At 45.2% G+C, this 20,876-nt stretch overlaps 1 protein-coding gene across 3 annotated transcripts in view; it reads right to left on the minus strand.

Annotated features, from left to right (window-relative positions):
* The window catches only part of LOC131689682 (serine/threonine-protein kinase tousled-like 2), a 295,873-nt gene that overhangs the window by 234,321 nt on the left and 40,676 nt on the right, over window positions 1-20,876 (minus strand). The window contains exon 1 of one of the 3 annotated variants that reach the window (XM_058975008.1): window positions 7,655-8,293. The exons of the other annotated variants lie outside the window; for them this stretch is intronic. The gene's annotated coding sequence lies outside the window, so the exon portion shown is untranslated. Of the gene's footprint in view, window positions 1-7,654; window positions 8,294-20,876 lie in introns of those variants that run through there. 3 annotated transcript variants of the gene reach the window in all.

Below are 20,876 nucleotides of genomic sequence, written 5' to 3' on the forward strand. Positions count from 1 at the left end.
CCTCTGCCACGCCATGAGGCATCGATAGCTTAGTTCCAACATACTACGCTACGACCCTCCCGTCTTGGCATGAGGCAGTCCACTTATACGCCTATACACTCACTCTTCTGTCTTGCTTCGGGGTGGCTGGGTTTACCCCTTACGCGGTTGCCATTCGCTGCGCCAACCTACCTCGGCATGAACAGACCATTCACTCTCTTATTTTGCGCTTGGCCTTTTTCGCTCCAGCTAACCAATCACTAGTTAGCCGTGCCCGCCGTCTGTTGCTCGGTTCGCCAGATTACCTGTAGCCTACTGGCAATCTGGATGGTAGCAGCCGAGACTGCGTTCCACTTCTCCACCGTTTGACACATCCGCTGGATAAGGGTATCCGGGGTTGTGTCCCAGCCACAGACGTCAAGCATTGCTCTTCTTTCGACGTCGAACCGATGACATACGAACAGTATGTGTTCGGCAGTTTCGTCTACACCTGGGCAGTCCGGGCAGACTGGGACCTCCGCGTGTCCGAACCTGTGGAGGTACTGACGGAAACAGCCATGGCCTGACAGGAATTGTGTCAGGTGGAAGTGAACTTCCCCACGGGGTCTTCCCACCCAGCTCGATATGCTAGGTATCAGCCGGTGGGTCCACCTACCTTTCGAGGAGTTGTCCCACTCACGCTGCCATCTGGCGACCGAGGTCACCCTGGTGCGCTCGCGGGCTCCCCTATTTCCACGTAGCTCAAAGCACTCCTCATCTTCCCGAATGACCAGCCCGACTGGCATCATGCTCGCTATCACGCAGGATGCATCGTGTGATACCGTGCGGTAGGCAGATATCACTCTGAGGCACATCACGCGGTAGGTGCTCTCCAGTTTCTGTAGGTAACTGGTTACCCTCAGTGCTCTTGACCATGACGGGCCGCCGTACCTGATGATAGATACGGCAACGCCTGCCAGTAGCCTACGTCTACTGGCGCACACCTTTGAGCTGTTGGACATCATTCTCGATAGTGCCGCAACAGCAGTCGACGCTCTCTTGCACGTATAGTCGACATGGCTGCCGAAGGTCAGCTTGTCGTCTATAATGACTCCGAGAGACTTCAGACTTCGCTGTGAAGTGATCGCGACTTCTCCCACATGGATAACTGCATGTTGTGCCGACTTGCGGTTGTTGACGATAACTACCTCCGTCTTGTGATGAGCGAGCTCCAGGCCTCTCGCGCTCATCCATTCCTCCACCGTGCTAATCGCGTGTTCTGCGGTTAGTTCTACCTCAGGAATTGACTCCCCGTAGACCTCCAAGGTTACGTCGTCGGCAAAGCCGACGATCTTGACCCCAGGAGGGAACTTCAGTCTCAGAACCCCGTCATACATGAGGTTCCATAGCACCGGGCCTAGGATCGAGCCCTGCGGGACTCCGGCGGTAATCGGAACCCTTTTCTGACCGGCATCGGTCTCGTATAGCAGTACGCGGTTTTGGAAGTAACTTTCCAGGATCCGGTACAGACCCACCGGTAGGCTAAGCCGGTGTAACGAGAGCGCGATGGCATCCCAGCTTGCGCTGTTGAATGCATTCTTCACGTCAAGTATCACTAACGTACAGTATCGAATACCTCGCCTTTTCCGTTGGATCGCTATCTCGGCAGTATTTATCACTGAGTTGAGAGCGTCCACTGTGGACTTACCCTTCCGAAAGCCAAACTGGTTGCTTGACAGACCGTCCATACCTTCCGCGTACGGGGTGAGCCTGTTGAGGATGATCCTCTCAAGCAGTTTGCCAGTCGTGTCTATCAGGCAGATTGGTCTGTACGCCGATGGGTCGCCTGGCGGCTTCCCGGGCTTCGGCAACAGCACCAGTTTCTGCCTTTTCCATCTATCGGGGAAACGGCACTCGTCAAGACATCTCTGCATAGCTAGCCTGAACATGTTCGGGTTCGCTATGATCGCTGCCTTGAGAGCGTTGTTTGGAACTCCATCCGGCCCTGGAGCTTTGTTCATTGCTAGGGATTTAGCCACTGCGAGTAGTTCTTCGTTCGTCACTGGAGCCACCATTTCGACCGTGCCCGCACTGTCTCGTAGTGCAGGTGGCCAGGGGCTTGTGGCTCGAGACGGGAAGAGTACTTCGATAATCGTTGCCAACCGGTCCGGAGACCGTTCTGGGGGTGAGGAGCCCCCTTTGGTCTTGGCCATCACAATCCGGTAGGCGTCACCCCACGGATTCGCGTTGGCACTCTCACACAGGTTGTCGAAACACGCTCTCTTGCTGTTTTTAATAGCCTTGTTAAGGGCTAATTTCGCAGCTCGAAACACTTCACGGCGGTTCTCTCTTGCATCCTCGGTGCGAGCTCTTTGCATCCTACGTCTAGCTCTGAGGCAGGCTGACCGTAGAGCTGCAATCTCGGCACTCCACCAGTATACCGGGCATCTACCGTTTCTTGGCAGTGTTTTTCTCGGCATAGTGGCGTCGCACGCGCGTGATAGAACAGCTACCAGCGCATCCCCGCTTAGACTGTCGGTGTTGGCCTCCAGTCCCAGGGCCGCGGTGAAAGCTTCGCTGTCGAAGTGATTGGACTTCCACCCGCGTACCTGACAGGGATCTCCCGCCCTCGGATGCTGCACACCATAGTTGATCTTAAAGCGGATTGCCAAATGATCACTATGGGTGTAGCCTTCGTCTACCCTCCATTCCATGCCTGGAGCCAGACTCGGGCTGGCAAAGGTCAAATCAATCCACGCCTCCACTCCGTTTCTACGGAATGTACTAGCGGAGCCATCATTAGCTAGCACAGTATCGAGTTTCGCAAACGCTTCCATTAGCGCTTGACCCCTGCTATTTGTACAGCGGCTGCCCCACTCCACTGCCCAAGCGTTGAAGTCTCCCGCTATTACTACCGGTTTCCGGCCCACGAGGTCCGACGAGAGCCTATCGATCATCTGGTAGAACTGTTCTATTGGCCACCTTGGTGGGGCGTAGCAGCTGCAATAGAACACACCATTGATCTTGGCAATCGCCACACCCTCGGCGGAGGGGTGTATTACCTCTTGAACCGGGAACCTTCCCGTTGTACAGATTGCCACCATTCCAGACCCGTCCGACACCCAATTGCTGTTGCCGGCAGGGATGCTGTACGGGTCTGATAAGAGGGCGACATCTGTCCTCGACTCCGAGACCGACTGCCACAGCAGCTGTTGGGCTGCTGCACAATGGTTAAGATTTAGCTGTGTGACTCTCACGGCTTCTTCTTATTTAACTCGCCGAAGGGACACGAAGGTCCGCCCATAGCATGTTTATGGGCTTGCTTCTTAGCGGTGCAGATAAGGCACTTATATGCCTTAGTGCACCCCCGCTCTTTATGCCCCTCCTCGCCGCATCGACGACATAGCTTGCTCCTGTCTAAGCCTTTGCATTCGTAAGCTTTATGGCCGGATTCTAGGCACCGATAGCACCTGTCCACTGAAGGCGGCTGGGGTATACTAATAGGGCATACCGACCAGCCGATCTTCAGCTTCCCTTTCTCGGTTACCTTTTTGGCATCCGCATTCAGTAGCCTGAGGTAGGCTACTTGGGTGCCAGAGGGTCCGTCCCTCAATCGCACAGAGGCCCGCTCGATTGTGACGCCGCATTGCTCCTTGACGGCTGCGACGACGTCTTCTGCGGTCGTGAACTCGTCCAAGTGCTTGCACTGGAGAGTTGTTTCCGCACCTAGCGACCTGATTTGGGCGCCCTCGCCAAGGACCTCTTGAGCCAAGGCCTTATATATTGCACTTGATTGTGCGCCTCGCTTCAGCACCAGGAGCATCTCTCCCGTGTTGGTGCGTCTTACGCTACGCACATCCTGCCCAAGGGCCGAGAGGCTTTCGGCCGCCTTCATCGATTTAAGGACATCGGCGTATTTGTCCTTGTCGGTTTTTAACCACAAGGCTTCGCCTCTGTCCTTGGCCTTCCTCGCAGGCCGCGGTACCTCCGGTTTCGGTGCCGGCTTTTTCTTGGTAACCAGCGTCCAGGGGTTTGAGCTCCCCTGCCCCGGTCGTGCCGGGTTGCTGGTACCATCGCTCTCCACAGCGAGGTCACTCTCGCCCTCGCTTACCTCACCCAGGCGGCGTTTGACCTTGACGGTTGCACGCCGATTGGTGTCGGTTTTGGCACCCTCTCCTTTCGACTTCCTAGGGCGCTTCGCATTCGATGCCGTCTTGCGATTGCCCTTTCCTTTTCCCTTCGAGGGGAACTCGGTCGCCACTCCGATCGACGTGGCTGCTCCGTAGAAGGTAAAGGCCACTGTCTGTGAACCTCTATTGACCTTCTCTCTTTCCTCCCTATTGGAGGCCACTGTCTGGGTTTCTCTGTCGGGCCTCTCCCGACATTCCACCCTCTCAACATATGCCTGCTGTTCCTGTCTTGCGACACGAACAGCTTTCCGGAGCTCCAGAAGGCTCAGCTTCAACTCCTTGGCTATGTTCTGCTTTGCGCTAGCGAAGTCGATTATAGCATCGAGTTGCTTCGCTACTTTGCGCATCGCAGCTATTGGCCCCTCCGATGCATTGGTAGGGGTATTGCCTACCGCTGCTGGGGGGTCACTGGTGCTTTCGAGTACAGCACTCATCGTTCCACTACTCTCCCCACGGGGGGAGACCTCGCCAAACCACCTCTTGCGAAGGGGTTTGGCACCTCCGTCTGTTTATTTTTATTTTTATTTGCCTCCATGTATAGTCCCACGAGTAGCGCGAGAAATATATGTCCGCCACGCCAGAGCTCCGCATTAGCGTGGTAAGGGACGCTTACTGTGGGGGTTGCCCAGGTACCCGACAGGCTCCGTTAACGATCGAGCATCTTTTTCACCCCCTCGATCACTCATCCCTCGGCACGGGTCGCTTCACGCCTTGGAATTGGGGTTATGCCCTACCTTGCTTTACGTGGTGATCTCGGCCCGGATCATCACAACCATCCTCCTTTACCAGGGCTTTGGACCTGTAGCTCTGGATCTCAATAGTTCCATGTACGTATGTTATTACAGACATGCTACTATTGGGATCCGTCATTCGCTAGCGGAGCCCTTCCGAGAACCCAACTGTATAGCTCCACGTTAACAAAAAATTCTACATCTGCCCAAAGGAAAAAAGTCATAAAATGTTGTAGAACAGCCGCAGGCTTTTTTAACTTAGCTGTTTTTTTTTTGTTATCCCAAGGCCCAATTTAAAGGCAACTGAAAGGCAAAATCTAGCACTTAATTGATTTTGACAATCATAACGATATTGACTATATGAGTGACCAAAATTCAGTCTACATTACTATCATCTTTTTCGACTACTTCTTGGAGTCTGCCATTCGCCTAAACTAACGAGACTAACTCGCTAGTTGGACAGAGGCACGATAGTCTAACTAGCACATTTCATCTTTTCTGAATATAAAAAGGAAAGAACCAATAAAAAAATTCTTAAAAGTTGCTCATGCTCAAAAGAAGGACTCATCAAAGAAATTATTCCAGAAAGATTAAAAAAAAAATTCATTTGGGATAAAATTCATATAATCCGGTAATTTTTACTCATTGTAATTAAATGGGGGAAGGTAGCCTAAAACGGACACGGTGTGAAAAATGGACACTTTGCGTTTCTCACAAACTGGAAAATTCATTCTGAAAGATACTGCTATTGTCTAATACGCGAATTATTATTTAAGATATTTAAGCAAAACATTTTTCTCTAAAGCACGCTAATAGATATAATTTTTTGGCGCCAGACAATAGCGATCTGAACCTGAAGACCGTTAATCTCGGGAAACATTTCTAGCTTGACACGATGTCCATCTTACCCATGCCAGGTGTCCATCTTTTCCACCCAGTTCTGAAATATACAATATTGTGCCTCTTTTTTCAACCATTTTAAACATTTTTCCGTTTAAAATTTTATTAGTATAAGTTATTATATTGATGGAAATTGAAAAGAATATCATATCACGGTTTGCGTACAAGTTGCGAGCAATGCATCAACGCATGAGTCGAATTTGATATTTAACCTTAAGGTAGTTTCCCTACAATTTTTCAAAGCAAAACAGCATTTAGTGCGACTTTCTGTAGCGTTTTGTTATTTTAGTGTCTTTTGTAATCTTAACTGCAATAACATTTTGGGATAGGAAAACACGCATCCGTTCCTATTTAGTAGTGGCACGAAAATAATGTGGGTTGATGGGTTGAGTATTGCGTACACTCTAAAACGCGGATCGTGCGAGCATTCAAAAGCCCACACGAAGGGGTTATACGGTTATTTAAATGAATTTATGCACGCAAAGTTACATATGCGCAACAAACCCGCAACAACATACAAACGCTCAAGCTCTGCACGATAATACAACTTTGGTCACAAATTGCGATTGAAAGGATGAGTATTGCAGATTTTCTTAACTTTTGAGACCTGGCAGGTAAGTCACAATTATCCATTCGGCAAATAGCATGCGGAAAATTGATTCATTTGGCGAAAAGGCCTTTCAGTGAAACTGTATTCGGTGAAATAACCCGCTCTCGTTAAAAATATCTCTTATTAAAATATGTATTCGAGCGATAGATTTATGCGCTGGTAGGGGTGCAATAAAATCAGATTGGATATTTGATTTATACCATGAAATTTTATCGATTGAGTTTATTCTAGAAAGTATCAAATACCGAATGATTCAGAATTCCGGGTTCAGAATGACATAGCTTTTAGGAACCCACTAAATTATTTGTCCCAACGGCCATTTTCACGTATTAATACAACATTCTGTAACGCATTTGATCGGCTTAAGTATTGATTCGCAGAAAAAAAAAATTTCTTCACTAAATTTTTCGTTTTATCCCAAATATGACATCAAAACAAATTACCATGCACAGTACAATCATGTAGTGGTGTCTGAAACTTTTAAAAATAATCTAATTCATCTCCTCTAAGTAACCCGGATTTAACCCTTAAATGCGCAGTGTTGTTTTAAAACAACATTGCGAAAACCATTTTAAAATATCATAGTAACGTATTAAAACTGTTAGGCAATTTTCAGAAAATTTGAAAAAAAATTGCTTTGCGCCTTTAAGGGTTAAAAAAAAATCATTGCTCATACTTAAAAATTTCCTGAACTTAGTTCTCGACGTATCGCGACACCCCTCGGCAGCACTATCCAACTAAGCAGAACGCCAACCGGACAGTTGAGAATCGGACGAGAAGCTGTCGTACAGTGAGAGAACACCCCTTCTTAACCAGTCCAGTCCAACCACCGAGAGACCGACTACTCGTGGGGCAGATAAACTGAACCAATTTCGTCGGTCTGTCGGTCGGTCGGCGATTACAATACTGGATCCCACCGGGATCGCAAACTAAGAACTTACGACACACAGCACGGCGCGAAAATTGGTGCAAATATAGCAAACAGGCCAACCAAATTGGCAACGTTGGAGCACAGCTCCATGAAGCCGCCAGCGGTGGAGGAAATGTACCGTTGATTATAAATCAAACCTCCCCGTGCACACATACAGACAGTAAAAGAAACCAGATACAGCCGGATATCTGCTCCGTTCGCGTACACTTGCGGCCTGGCTTGGCCTGGCCGGTGGTGTGTATGTTGAGTGGTGGTGCATCGCAACAATCGCTGCGACAAGACCAATCTAATTTTCTCCGCCCAAGCAGCACTGGACCTCGGGAACGAAACTTACACGTCATTGATTTTTCTCTCGTCTCCTTCCGGTAGTTGTTGTCGCTGTCGCCGTTGTCGCCGCTGCCATCGCAGCCGTAGTACTCCTTGACGCTGATCCACCATTATTAAACAAAAGTGACGAAGAACCACCGTTGGCTCTCGTCGTCCGGGTCATATCCAATCGTGACAGGTATGACATTCGTTTATTGTTTACACCAGCACTGACCACTGACACTAAAATTCAACGTCGTCGTAACAAACCAAACAAATAAACTAACAAAAGAAAAACACTTCCGAATCTTTTCCTCACCCCCTCTAGCGGACAATCTTCTAATTAACAAAGTCGTTTTTCTTCTGTAATCTTCTTTTCACACGCTGCATCCTGTAACTGAAGTTTATTTTTCTCTTCTTAACCCACCCTCGCCACTACTAGCGGAGAAACGAGACAAAAACCGAACTCCGGAACACCCGGGGATTCCGCGTGGGACCGTGTGTGTGGGTAACTGACGACTATCACACGGCACTGACACCGACTGCCGGTCTGCCTGTATGCGCTCCTGCTGCTGCTGCTGCTTCTGTAACCGTCGTCAGTTCGTCCACCCATCCATCCTCCGTCGTGTGTAGTAGGGTGGTTGGTGGAGGCGGGTTAGTTTGTTCCTTTTTTTTCTTTCTCCACTCTTCCTATTTTGGAGCCTTCGGGTTTTGCGATAACGAGGATGCAATGAATGTTCGCTCCGGAACACGGTACGGACGACACACAAAGCTTTTCCCGTTCACACGCGTCGCGAGATGTTGACGTGGATGGGACCTTGCTGCTGCTCTCTTATCCTGTGTGGCGGCCACTGTACTCAATCTCATTCTCCGACCATCCAAACTCAAATCATTTTGAGGAGACCCGATGGAGGGAATCCGAAATCCCTTTGCAACTTCCGCGCGGGCCACCACCGGGCCTGGCTGACGACTGTTTCTCTCAGTAGGCAAAAGTACCAGCAAACCAACACCACCATCATCATAGTCATCATCATCATCATCCTAGTTGACGGCCGCCTGCTGGAATCTCGCCGCCACTCGTCAAACGGAACAGAGCCTGCCTGCCTGCCTTCCTGGCATGCTGGGTGAGATCCGGTGGCTCCCAAGTGTGATATACGCTCATCTTCGCGGAGCCTCCTTGTCCTCTCGCTCAACCTCATCGTCAATCATCATTGTTCGGATTCGGGTTTCCGGAAGTCTGTTCGCTGGCTGTTGCAGCAGCTTAGGCTTCCCGTCATCGTTGTTTTCACACGTGTGTCCTGTCCCCACGGTGGAGGTTGGGGTCACGGTGGGAAGTGAAAGTATTTTTTGTGGCGAATGAGTGGCAAAATGGTTTTCGATGCAGCTCGATGAGTTTTGAATGATTTTTAATGAAACTCCTTTTTTAGATTAAATATTTGTGGATTATTTCGGGCCTGAAAGAGCCGAACCTGGTTTACGGACATTTTACCAGTAGTCAACAGATACAACGTTTGGTTTGGGCAAGATCACAAAAACAAGAAAGACTAATAACAGGGAGTTTTACCTTTCCACGGAAAAAAATCGTTCATAAATACATGAAACAAAGAACACGATTTCGTGAACTGAACAATTTACGAAAACCGTGACCAAATTCCTGAAATTATGAATATTTTTTATTTTTCACGACATTCAATTAGCTAGAGATGTTATGAAAATTTAGAGCGATAGTACTCAAGTGAGAGCAAAGATTTGAAGTATACAGATCGGACAACTAGAAGGGGCAGAGTCATTAGAAACAGGCCCAAAATCATACAGGCTAATCTTTTGTCTTCTGTTGGCACGGGTTGAGCCCAGACAGCATAGCTACGAATCACTTCCCTGGACATGTTTAGTTTTTGTTATGATTCTTCTTCATAATTATGGAATACACCGCCGACAGTCAAACAATGTTCATGATTTCAGGAGTTTGTTCGCAATTTTTGTGATTTCGCTTTGTCCAAATTTTGTGAAAAACTTCGCTTGAAAATTTCACTACAATGTTGCATGGAATAGAAATTGTTTAGGGATATCTTCTAAATATCACAAGCACACAAAATAGATCGCGAATCATGTACTAAGAATCATGAACCAGTTTACGAATACATGAATAATATTTCATGATTTTGTGAACTATTTGATGAGCACGAACGGTTATACGTGACTATTGTACTAGGAATAATTAACAAGATAACAAATACATGAGTTTTTTATGATGTCGTGAATTATTTCACGGGAACGAATGGTAAGTTACAATTGTTTTGCTAGGAATCATGAATCAGCTCACGAAGACATGAATATTTCATGATTTTGTGAACTATTTCACGATTACGGATATTGGATCATGACTAAGCTGACCAAGTCTGTCGAAAAAATCCGTACACTATGCGAACCATCTATCTGAGCATGGTAAACGATTACGCTTCGTTGCTGAAAGGTGTCCGGATTTTTTCGTGAGCGTTGGTCAGCTTAATCATGACCAATATATTAGGAATCATGAAATAGTTCACGAGGATTGAATGGATTCATGGATAAAATTCTTTGTGAACTTATGTTCTTAAATCTATTAATAACATCACTAGTCAACCTTTGGTTTTATGACTAATGTTTGAATATTTTTACCAAAAACGTTCACATACAGAGGATCGATTTGGTAATGACGTGACGGAAACCGTGACCGAAGTTCACAAAACCAAAACTATTATTTACACTAATAAAAGCGTTGTGCAAGCGTTACTGAAAGGAAATTGAACAAAATTATAAAACATACGATTGTTTTCATTGTCCTGAGTTCGTAGCGTGAAAATGTGTTTGTTCCAGAATTCATGGCACTTATATTATTGTAATTGTTGGATTCAACTGAAGCAGTGCTGCCAGCCAGCGGAAAAAAATTGATAAATCTTCGTTAACTTGAAATATTTTTCAAAGCTTGTAAATTCTATCAATGTAGTCTGCCTTTATCTACCATTTCCATGCGTTTTGACTATTGTAAATATTCTAGAATTGTAATGAGCATCGGAAAATTAAAGTTGAACAGCTTCTAGCACTGCAAGAGAAGCGTATGTATTAATCAAAGATACTTTTCGTTTTTCTTGACCCCAACAGTTAAAAAAGTTTTGGATTCTTATATGAGCTAGGGAAAAACTTATAACTTTCCTTCTTTACAACATGAGCCGTTCTTTATATGTCATTGAACTGACCATCACATATCTTTTCCAAGGGTTATTTGTGATTTGCTCTTCGCTTTGTAGGCTATCGTGCAACAAGCAATTGTAGTTTTGATTTCAGAATAATTTTATCTATCGTACTTACATCAGTCATTCGAATCTATGTAAGCGTCTTCTCTTCCATCCCGCTTTCCAAATATTTTAAAACGGCTGATAGCTATCGGAACGATTCAATGTAGTCAAAACAAGAAAAAATAGTAAAATTTTCTTGCATTCGTTTAATTTGAGTTCGGTAAAATGACACTCAGCAGTCTTTATAACCATCGAAGACAACTGTCAATATTATCAGTCTACTATCTGTTTCCGTTCAAACCAGCGTAAAGCAAACGACAAACGACCCCCATTTTTCTTGTGTACATTGTCCTAAGTACAAAGAAAATCATTAGTTTTATTCCGGCACTGGGGAGTGAGTCAGTCTAAGCATCATAACGTAATGTTTCGGTCAAATAGGATGGCAATTGACCTCAAGTCTCTTTGTCGATTATTTAAAATGCAGAGCAATTACCGACGATGTACCTATATTCAATTCTATCATATTGACAACACAGTACTAATAACGTTCAGCAAATTCAACCAGACAAACGGATTCATTTTTCGTAACAATTCAAAATATGTGGTTGAGTGTGACAGCGTTCTAATCAAGATCCGCGTAAAGGTGGACGATGAAAAAATTGAGGTACGGCTACACGATTTGGCACCGATTTTGTGTTAGGGGAAACTTTGACACTGCGACCACTATTCAGATTATCATTTGTGACTGGCCCTATTTTCTCTGTATGCTACAAATTGCCCAAATAGATCATAGTCGGAAACGAGTTGTCTGTTTGTCAACATGTGTCGTCCCAACATGGTAGTAGATTATTAATGTAGCTAAGGATCCGTCTGGGACAGGTATGCCATATCTCACAAGGCAGCATAAGATGCCTTCCAAAGCATCACCGACTAATGCTTCACAGTGGTAGAAAATATGTTCCAAACTCTCGGGCTCGTAGTTACAGAATCGACAAATATCAAATTGAGTGCATCATAGCGGAAACATGCGGAAATCTGTGGAGCATACTGAAAATCTGTGTGGTAGCCAAATTTTTGGCTGCTTTTCAAGCAATAATGACGACTACAAAAATTGCGTCCAGTTCCTCAAAATCTACAGCCTGCACCATCAGCGAGAAAGCAACTGTGAAAGATCCCATTTTTCCACCCGCGGCTTAAAAGCAAAGAAAAACATGTGACCATGAGCATGAAAGCAGCATTAACCATGACGACATCGACGTGTACGATAACGAGAGAAACATGAACGATTTCCAAAATTCAGCGAGGAAATTTCGTTCAACATCCGGAAAGATCACAAATAATAGCGACTTTTCCTTAATTAATTAAAGACTTTGTATCTTTCAGAAACTAAGATCGCTATCTTTTCATATAATAATGTGTTACAAGCGGAAAATGTTGCAAGGTCTGCTGAATTTGTTAGAATTTCAAACGTATACTTATCTGTAGATATTCACTGTTCGAACGAGATCTCAGTCAACTTTTGCTGAAGTTCTAACAACCTTTTCTCAAAATCTGAAATAACGGGGGACCATTTTCACCTTCTCGGAACTAACAGTGACTTAATTTTTAGGAACGTGTCCAAAGGAAAATAGACAGAGAAAGAAATACGGGAACGGTGGCAATTCACCTTTCTATTGGATGCACTGAGAAAAGATATGTCCTCACGCAGAAATCGGTGCTAGTCTCTAGTTGGGTGCGTTAACCACTCCACCCTTGAGAAACTGTGATGATGTCATCGCAGATTCCCAAACAGTATCGTGATCACCGCAACAACCCCAATACCTACAAAAGGACCCATCTACCCCCGATGCCTCTTATATGCAAATCGTTACCGCCCCTTCCCAGGTAGATCTAACTCGTTATCTATTCTTAGCTTCAGTGGCACGCGTTCCGGCTTGAGATATTGTTATCACTGTTTGCGCGCCATTAGCTAGCTCAGACACCGCCAGACTTTGGTAGTGTATAGAGCTATGGGGAAGCATATTGAAGTCTGCTCTCAAAGCCTATCAGCAGATGGTTTTTTTACGCGGGGGATACAGGCCGTGTAAATGAAAACCGCGTAAATTTCAAAATCCGCGTAAATGAAAACCGCGTAAATTTCAAAATCCGCGTAAATGAAGACCACTTAAATTTAAGAATCCGCGATAAAGGGAACCTCGTTGATGGATACCGCGTAAATTCCAAAATCCGCGTAAATTTCAAAAACCGCGTAAATGAAAACCGCGTAAATTTCAAAATCCGCGTAAAAAAACCGCGTAAAAAAAACTTGAGTGTACCGGCAAATCCAGCCGTTGTTGGAATTTCGTTGTTATGACGTGAGTCATGTTTTTTTTCCTTTTTTCACCTTTTTATTGTACACACTGAGAAAAGATATGTCCTCAAGCAGGAATCGAACTTGCGATATCCCAGTCTCTAGTTGGGTGCATAAGTTTCATTTTTAAATTCAAACTATCATGGAATTGAATTAGCCTTGAATTCACGTGATGCCACAGAAGTGATAGTAGTTACGGGATGCCAGAATTGAATTCAACGCATCCACGAATTGCCTGCCAGATCAAAACTTTTAAAGGAGTCCTCTACCCTCGAGGCCCAAAGTTATGCTATTTTTGGAGATGTCTTGGCTTTAAAATTTTAATTTTGATGACCAGAAAAAAACATTGTCGACCTTGAAACATCATTGATTACATTAAGGTTGAAAATACTGCCGAATAAGACTGTTCAAATCATTCGTTTTCGAGCTCTCCATCGAGACAGAGGTTGTTTTTTCTAGTCCGTAGTGCTGTGTTTGAGGCGATAAAGAATAGTGTTAATCCGCATTCAAGGTTATTTTGCCAGTTCGGTTCGGTCCTCAGTCTTTTGTTCGCGTGTGAGGATTAAACAATAGCCAGCTGTATAAGCTGGATCGGTTCGTCGTTGGACACCAGTTTAAAGCTAAGTGGTTTTTGTCTTTTGTAACACATTTATTGCTTTCTTCCGTCTGCGCGGGCGCTGACCCCGTGCGTTGACGTTTTCTATGGTTCCCTCTCCGGATGGTCAAATGGAAGTTGAATCGGGTTCAACTTCTAAGGCTCCCCCCCGGCCCAAATGCTATCCAGAACTCTCAACTGGTCCATTTGTGGTCTTCTTTCGGCCCAAGACTAAATCACTGAATCTTCTTCAGATTTCTAGAGACCTGACGGAACGGTTCTCGGCTGTGACCGAAATTTCAAAGGTCCGCTCGGACAAGATAAGGGTGTTGCTAGCCAACTCAAAGCAGGCAAACGATATTGCTTGCTGTGAGCACTTTACGCGGGATTATAACGTGTATATTCCGGCTGTAAGAGTACAATCCGAAGGCGTCGTAACCGATGAGAGTTTGACGTGCGAGGATCTGCTGAAGTACGGGGTTGGCCGATTCAGAGACCGCTTACTTCAGCCAGTTAAAATACTTGAGTGCAAACGTTTGCACTCAGTAGTAGTTGCGGGGGATGGTTCAAAAACGTACCCCCAATCAAACTCTTATCGGGTGACCTTCGCTGGTACCGCTTTGCCAAATTTCGTCCTCTTGCACAAGGTTCGTCTGCCTGTGCGTCTGTTTGTGCCGCGGGTCATGAATTGCACAAAGTGTAAACAACTGGGTCACACAGCCACCCATTGTAGCAATAAGGCCCGCTGTGGAAAATGCGGGGAGAATCATCTGGATGATTCGTGCAGTAAGCAAGCCGAAAAGTGTCCTTACTGTGCGGAGAGTCTGCATGATATCTCGGCATGTCCCGCGTACAAACTACGCGGGGATAAACTGAAACGTTCCCTTGCGGGACGATCCAAACATTCTTTCGCAGAAATGTTAAAGAATGCTACGCCACCATCCTCAGCAAACATCTATACTCACTTGCCTCCTGACGAGGGCGAGGCTGGTAACCCACAAGAGGGAACATCTACTAGGGTGCCTAGAATTTATAGGAAGAGGAGGAACACTTCCTCTCGTAAAGTTCCTTGTAAAGGCCAGAAGGTGTCCCTTGAGGGGGCTCCGAAAGTCACATCTATTGGAAGTGTTGCAACCAAACCGAAGCAATTAGCTCCTGGTCTCGGAGGATTAAGCTCAGAGAAGGAGTTCCCAGCACTTCCAGGAACATCAAAAATCCCAAGTGTTCCTTTGTTTCAGTTCGAGAGTAATCACAGCACTGGAATTATAAAACTCTCGGACATAGTGGACTGGATAATAAAAACTGTCAATATTACTGATCCTATGTCTTATGTTAGCTTTTCTCCCTACAGTGAGAACATTTTTGAAGCAGTTGACTGCTAAATGGCCCCTCCTCTCAGCGATTGTATCCTTCGATGGCTAACTCATCGAACGAGGTCACGGATTTGATCACTGTTCTACAGTGGAATTGCAGAAGTATCATCCCGAAAATCGATTCCTTCAAAATTTTAATAAATAATTTGAGTTGTGATGCATTTGCATTATGTGAAACTTGGTTAACTTCCGACATAGATCTCAACTTCCACGACTTTAATATTATTCGCCTGGATCGAAACACCCCCTATGGAGGAGTGCTTTTGGGGATCAAAAAGTGCTATTCCTTCTACAGAATTAACCTTCCCTCGATAACAGGTATTGAAGTTGTCGCTTGTCAAGTAACAACCAAAGGCAAAAGCCTTTGCATAGCTTCCATATATATTCCCCCCAACACCGCGGTTGGGCACCGACGGCTACAAGACATCTTAGAATCTCTGCCAGCACCGCGACTAGTTTTAGGAGACTTTAACTCTCACGGTACAGCATGGGGTTGCCTCTATGATGATAACCGGTCTTCCTTAATTCAGGATCTTTGCGATAACTTCAATTTGACAATTTTAAACACGGGTGAAATGACACGGATTCCTGCTCCTCCAGCGCGCCCGAGCGCCTTAGACTTGTCCCTTTGCTCAACATCGCTGCGGTTAAATTGCACGTGGAAGGTAATTCCTGATCCCCACGGCAGCGACCATCTGCCGATTGTAGTCTCAATCAATAACGGTTCAAGGCCATTGAAATCAATCAATATTTCGTATGACCTCACACGAAATATCGATTGGAAGAGCTATGCTGCCGCGATATCCGACAACATCGAATCTACTCAAGAACTTCCTCCGGAGGAAGAGTACAGCTTTTTGGCTGGCTTGATTCTCGACAGCGCGAATCAAGCTCAGACTAGGCCAGTACCCGGCGCGAACATACAAAAACGTTCTCCCAATCCCTGGTGGGATAAAGAGTGCTCAGACGTGTACGCAGAGAAGGCCGCCGCGTTTAAGACCTTCCGGAACGACGGGTTACCCGCTAGTTTTCGACAGTACGCGACGTTAGACAAGCGAATGAAGAGTTTGATGAAAGCCAAAAAACGCGGTTATTGGCGCCGGTTCGTCGACGGATTAACGAGAGAAACATCGATGAGCACTCTTTGGGGAACAGCCCGACGTATGCGAAATCGAAACAGTACTAATGAGAGCGTGGAATATTCAAACCGTTGGATATTCGATTTCGCCAAGAAGGTTTGTCCGGATTCCGCCCCGGCACAGAAGATCTACCGCGCCGCGTCCCGTCACGATAACGCGAACGAAACACCTTTTTCGATGGTGGAGTTCTCACTTGCTCTCTTGTCGTGTAACAATAAAGCTCCAGGGCCAGACAGAATCAAATTCAACTTGTTGAAGAATCTGCCAGACTCTGCCAAGAGACGCTTGTTGAACTTATTTAATAAGTTTCTTGAGGCTAACATTGTCCCACACGATTGGAGGCAAGTGAAGGTCATCGCCATCCAAAAACCAGGAAAACCAGCCTCCGACCACAATTCGTATCGACCGATCGCAATGCTATCTTGTATCCGGAAGTTGTTCGAGAAAATGATCCTATCCCGCCTCGACAATTGGGTCGAAGCAAATGGCTTACTGTCAGATACACAATTTGGCTTTCGCAAAGGCAAAGGGACGAATGATTGTCTTGCGTTGCTCTCAACCGAAATTCAAATGGCCTATGCTAGTAAAGAGCAGATGGCATCAGTGTTCCTAGATATTAAGGGGGCTTTTGATTCAGTTTCTATCAACATTCTTTCAGAGAAGCTGCACCAGCATGGTCTTTCAGCGACTTTAAACAACTTTTTACTAAACTTGTTGTCGGAAAAGCACATGCATTTTTCGCATGGTGACTTATCGACATCACGATTTAGCTACATGGGCCTTCCCCAGGGCTCATGTCTAAGCCCCCTTTTATACAATTTCTATGTCAACGACATTGATGAATGTCTTGACAATTCCTGCGCGTTAAGGCAACTTGCAGACGATGGCGTGGTGTCTGTTACGGGACCCAAAGCTGTCGATCTACAAGGACCATTACAGAATACCCTGGACAATTTGTCTGCTTGGGCTATTAAGCTGGGTATCGAATTCTCCACGGAGAAAACTGAGCTAGTTGTATTTTCAAGGAAGCGTGAACCAGCACAACTACAGCTTCTATTAATGGGTCAAACTATCGCTCAGGTCTTCACAGTAAAATATCTAGGGGTCTGGTTCGACTCGAAAGGTACTTGGGGATGCCATATTCGGTATCTGAAACAGAAATGCCAGCAAAGGATCAACTTTCTTCGTACAATAACCGGAACATGGTGGGGTGCCCACCCAGGAGACCTAATTAGGTTGTATCAAACAACGATACTGTCGGTAATGGAATACGGATGCTTCTGCTTTCGCTCCGCCGCGAACATACATTTCATCAAACTCGAAAGAATTCAGTATCGTTGTTTGCGTATCGCCTTAGGGTGCATGCAGTCGACCCATACGATGAGTCTCGAAGTGCTGTCGGGCGTTCTCCCGTTGAAAAATCGATTTTGGGAACTCTCATATCGATTGCTCATTCGATGCGATATCTTGAACCCGGTCGTGATTGAAAATTTCGAAAGGCTTGTTGAGCTCAATTCTCAGACCCGTTTCATGTCCCTGTACTTTGACTACATGGCGCAGAATATTAACCCTTCTTCTTACAATCCCAACCGTGTGCATTTCATAAATACTTCTGAATCTACTGTTTTCTTCGACACATCCATGAAAGACGAAATTAGTGGAATTCCGGACCACATACGCCCACAAGTGGTTCCAAACATTTTTTATAATAAATTCCGAGAAGTCGACTGTTCTAAGATGTTTTATACTGACGGATCAAACCTCGAAGGATCCACTGGCTTCGGTATTTTCAATCAAAAGTTCACCGCCTCCTACAAACTCAGTGACCCTGCTTCAGTTTACGCCGCAGAACTAGCTGCCATTCAGTATACCCTTGGAGTCATTGAAACATTACCCGCAGGCCATTACTTCATCGTTTCGGATAGCCTCAGTTCCATTGACGCTATTCGCTCGATGAAACATGGAAAGCACTCCTCGTATTTTTTGGGGAAAATACGGGAGCTACTGAGTGCTTTATCTGACAACTCTTTCCAGATTACCTTGGTATGGGTCCCTTCTCATTGCTCCATTCCGGGCAATGAGAAGGCAGACTCCTTAGCTAAGGTGGGTGCCTTAGAAGGAGACGTTTACGAAAGACCAATTTGCTTCAGCGAATTTTTCAGTATTACTCATCAGAGAACCCTCGAAAGTTGGCAAACTTCGTGGAGCAGTGGAGAGCTGGGAAGGTGGCTACATTCGATAATCCCTAAGGTATCGACGAAACCTTGGTTCAAGGGGATGGATGTGGGTCGTGACTTCATTCGTGTGATGTCCCGACTCATGGCAAACCATTACACGCTGGATGCACATCTCCGGCGTATTGGGCTCGTGGATAGTGGTATCTGCGCTTGTGGCGACGGCTATCACGACATCGAGCACATTGTCTGGGCGTGCACCGAGTACAGTTCCGCTAGGTCTCGGCTAATGGATACCCTGCGGGCCCGAGGAAGACCAACCAACGTCCCGGTTCGAGATGTGCTGGCAAGCCGCGACGTTCTCTATATGTCCCTTATATACACCTTTGTGAAAACCATCAATATACAAGTCTAACTGCCCCTTGTTATCTCCTTATCATTCTCAGAACGCTCTTCCACCTGTATCAAACCATCTGTATCGAATGAGCCAACAAACACGGGACCTACGGCACGAACATAACACGCTTAACTCGAAATGTAGCCGATCCACATCTGAGCCGTACTACGAAATCGTCTAGAAAAACCCCTGCCATCTTGAGGAGGACCACCCGACGTCCCAGTACATGATTCCCCTGATGAAGGCCACCCGAGTTTGTAATCCATCCGTTGATCTCACGATGCCTGAAACTGAAATAATTTTCTCTCCCTGCCATCTTTGTCTACCCTCCCTCCCCTGACTCTTATACCCAGAAGTAACACCCCTACCCCCCCCCCCAATATCATCACGAAGCATTTAGCTCTTCTTGTCTCTTCTAGTTTTAACTATTATATTATATAATCTCGTTGAAATTGCCCAACTCTACTACCCACAAAAATAACTATAATTACGAATCTTTACAAAATTCAATCATGCCCTCTAGTTATTCCTAGTTTTAAGTTAGTCGTAAAAAATTGTCCCCCTTAATTAAACATTATTTGCTCCAATAATCTCACTGATAAAAATGTCAAACCATATTGCCACAAAAACTAAATGACCCCCCTAATCTTACGAAAACAATATTATCCCCTTGTGTAGATATATAAGATAGCTATAAAATCGCATTCGTTTCATTTTTAAAAAAATCAATATGTAATCCCCTAGTTTTAAGCAATTTAAAATGTAAAACAAAACAAAATTGGCACCTTTAAGCTAACGCAACGTGCCTTATCAAATAAACGATTTGAATAAAAAAAAAAAAAGACTGTTCAAAAAGTATTGGTCCAATTTCAATGCTTTTTAAGTTATTCTTTAAACATACCGCAATGTTTTCCCGTGACAGATTTGCAAAATTTTGTTCTGTTCCATTTTTATGGTTTCCTAATATGCCAAAAATGACGCAAAGATAAAAAAAAATTGGAATTGAATTAATACTTTTATGAGAAGTCTACTCGCAAGTAGTTTTGATATCAATGTAATCAGTGCCGTTTCAAGGTCGTCAAATTAAAATTACAAAATCCGAACGTATAGCTTCCAAAAAAAAAGAAAAGAAATGAAATCTAATCAATAGATAACTTGCAATTAATTCCCCTAAAAACAGCTTAATTTCGGGCCTCGAAAGTAGGGGATCTCTATGCTATATTTCACCCTAAGGAGGAAAATTTGGTAAAAACCAAAATTTCTCACTAGGGTGAAAATTTGTTGGTAAAAACCAGTCTTTGTGCAGGAGGGCACAAATCCTTATTTCATACTATGTTGCGTTTCGGCTTCGCCTCATCAGAAACCGACACTAACACATTGTCGGAATAGATTAGCGCCGGCTTGACGCAAATCCCTTAAAACTAAAACACACTATGTGTTTCAATCAAACGACTGATCAAACGTGATGTTCCGTTCGAGCAGAAGTTCTGTTTATGCCGATGAGACACAAGTGAAGCCGAAACTTGTCTTGGCTTAGCAGGGGATCTCCTTAAGCTATTTGTAATTCGTACTCGACAGTTTACATGACGCCACCCGCGTTACGCGTCGGTGCAGCCAAACTGGTTTCAATGTCGATGTCGATCAATTTTCTTTGACGAGTTCTTAATATCACCTCATTGGCGTTAGGATATTCGTCTGTGATGAGGTATATAGTTTCTTTTATACTTCAGATAGTATGATTTACGCGTCAGTAGAGATACTTATACATTTCACATAGAGTCCACAGAACGACTTCGAACCCCTACAAGCCTGCCAGTGGATTAAACAGAACACACACAGTATTTTGGCCAAATATTAAAAATCGTCGAAATGCAAGTACGTTAGCACGTATCATCAATGCGTATCACGACCTCAAGTTCATTGACCTTACTTCAAATAGTGACAACA

The sequence above is a fragment of the Topomyia yanbarensis genome, chromosome 1 (genome assembly GCF_030247195.1).
Source record: "Topomyia yanbarensis strain Yona2022 chromosome 1, ASM3024719v1, whole genome shotgun sequence".
NCBI lineage: Eukaryota > Metazoa > Arthropoda > Insecta > Diptera > Culicidae > Topomyia > Topomyia yanbarensis.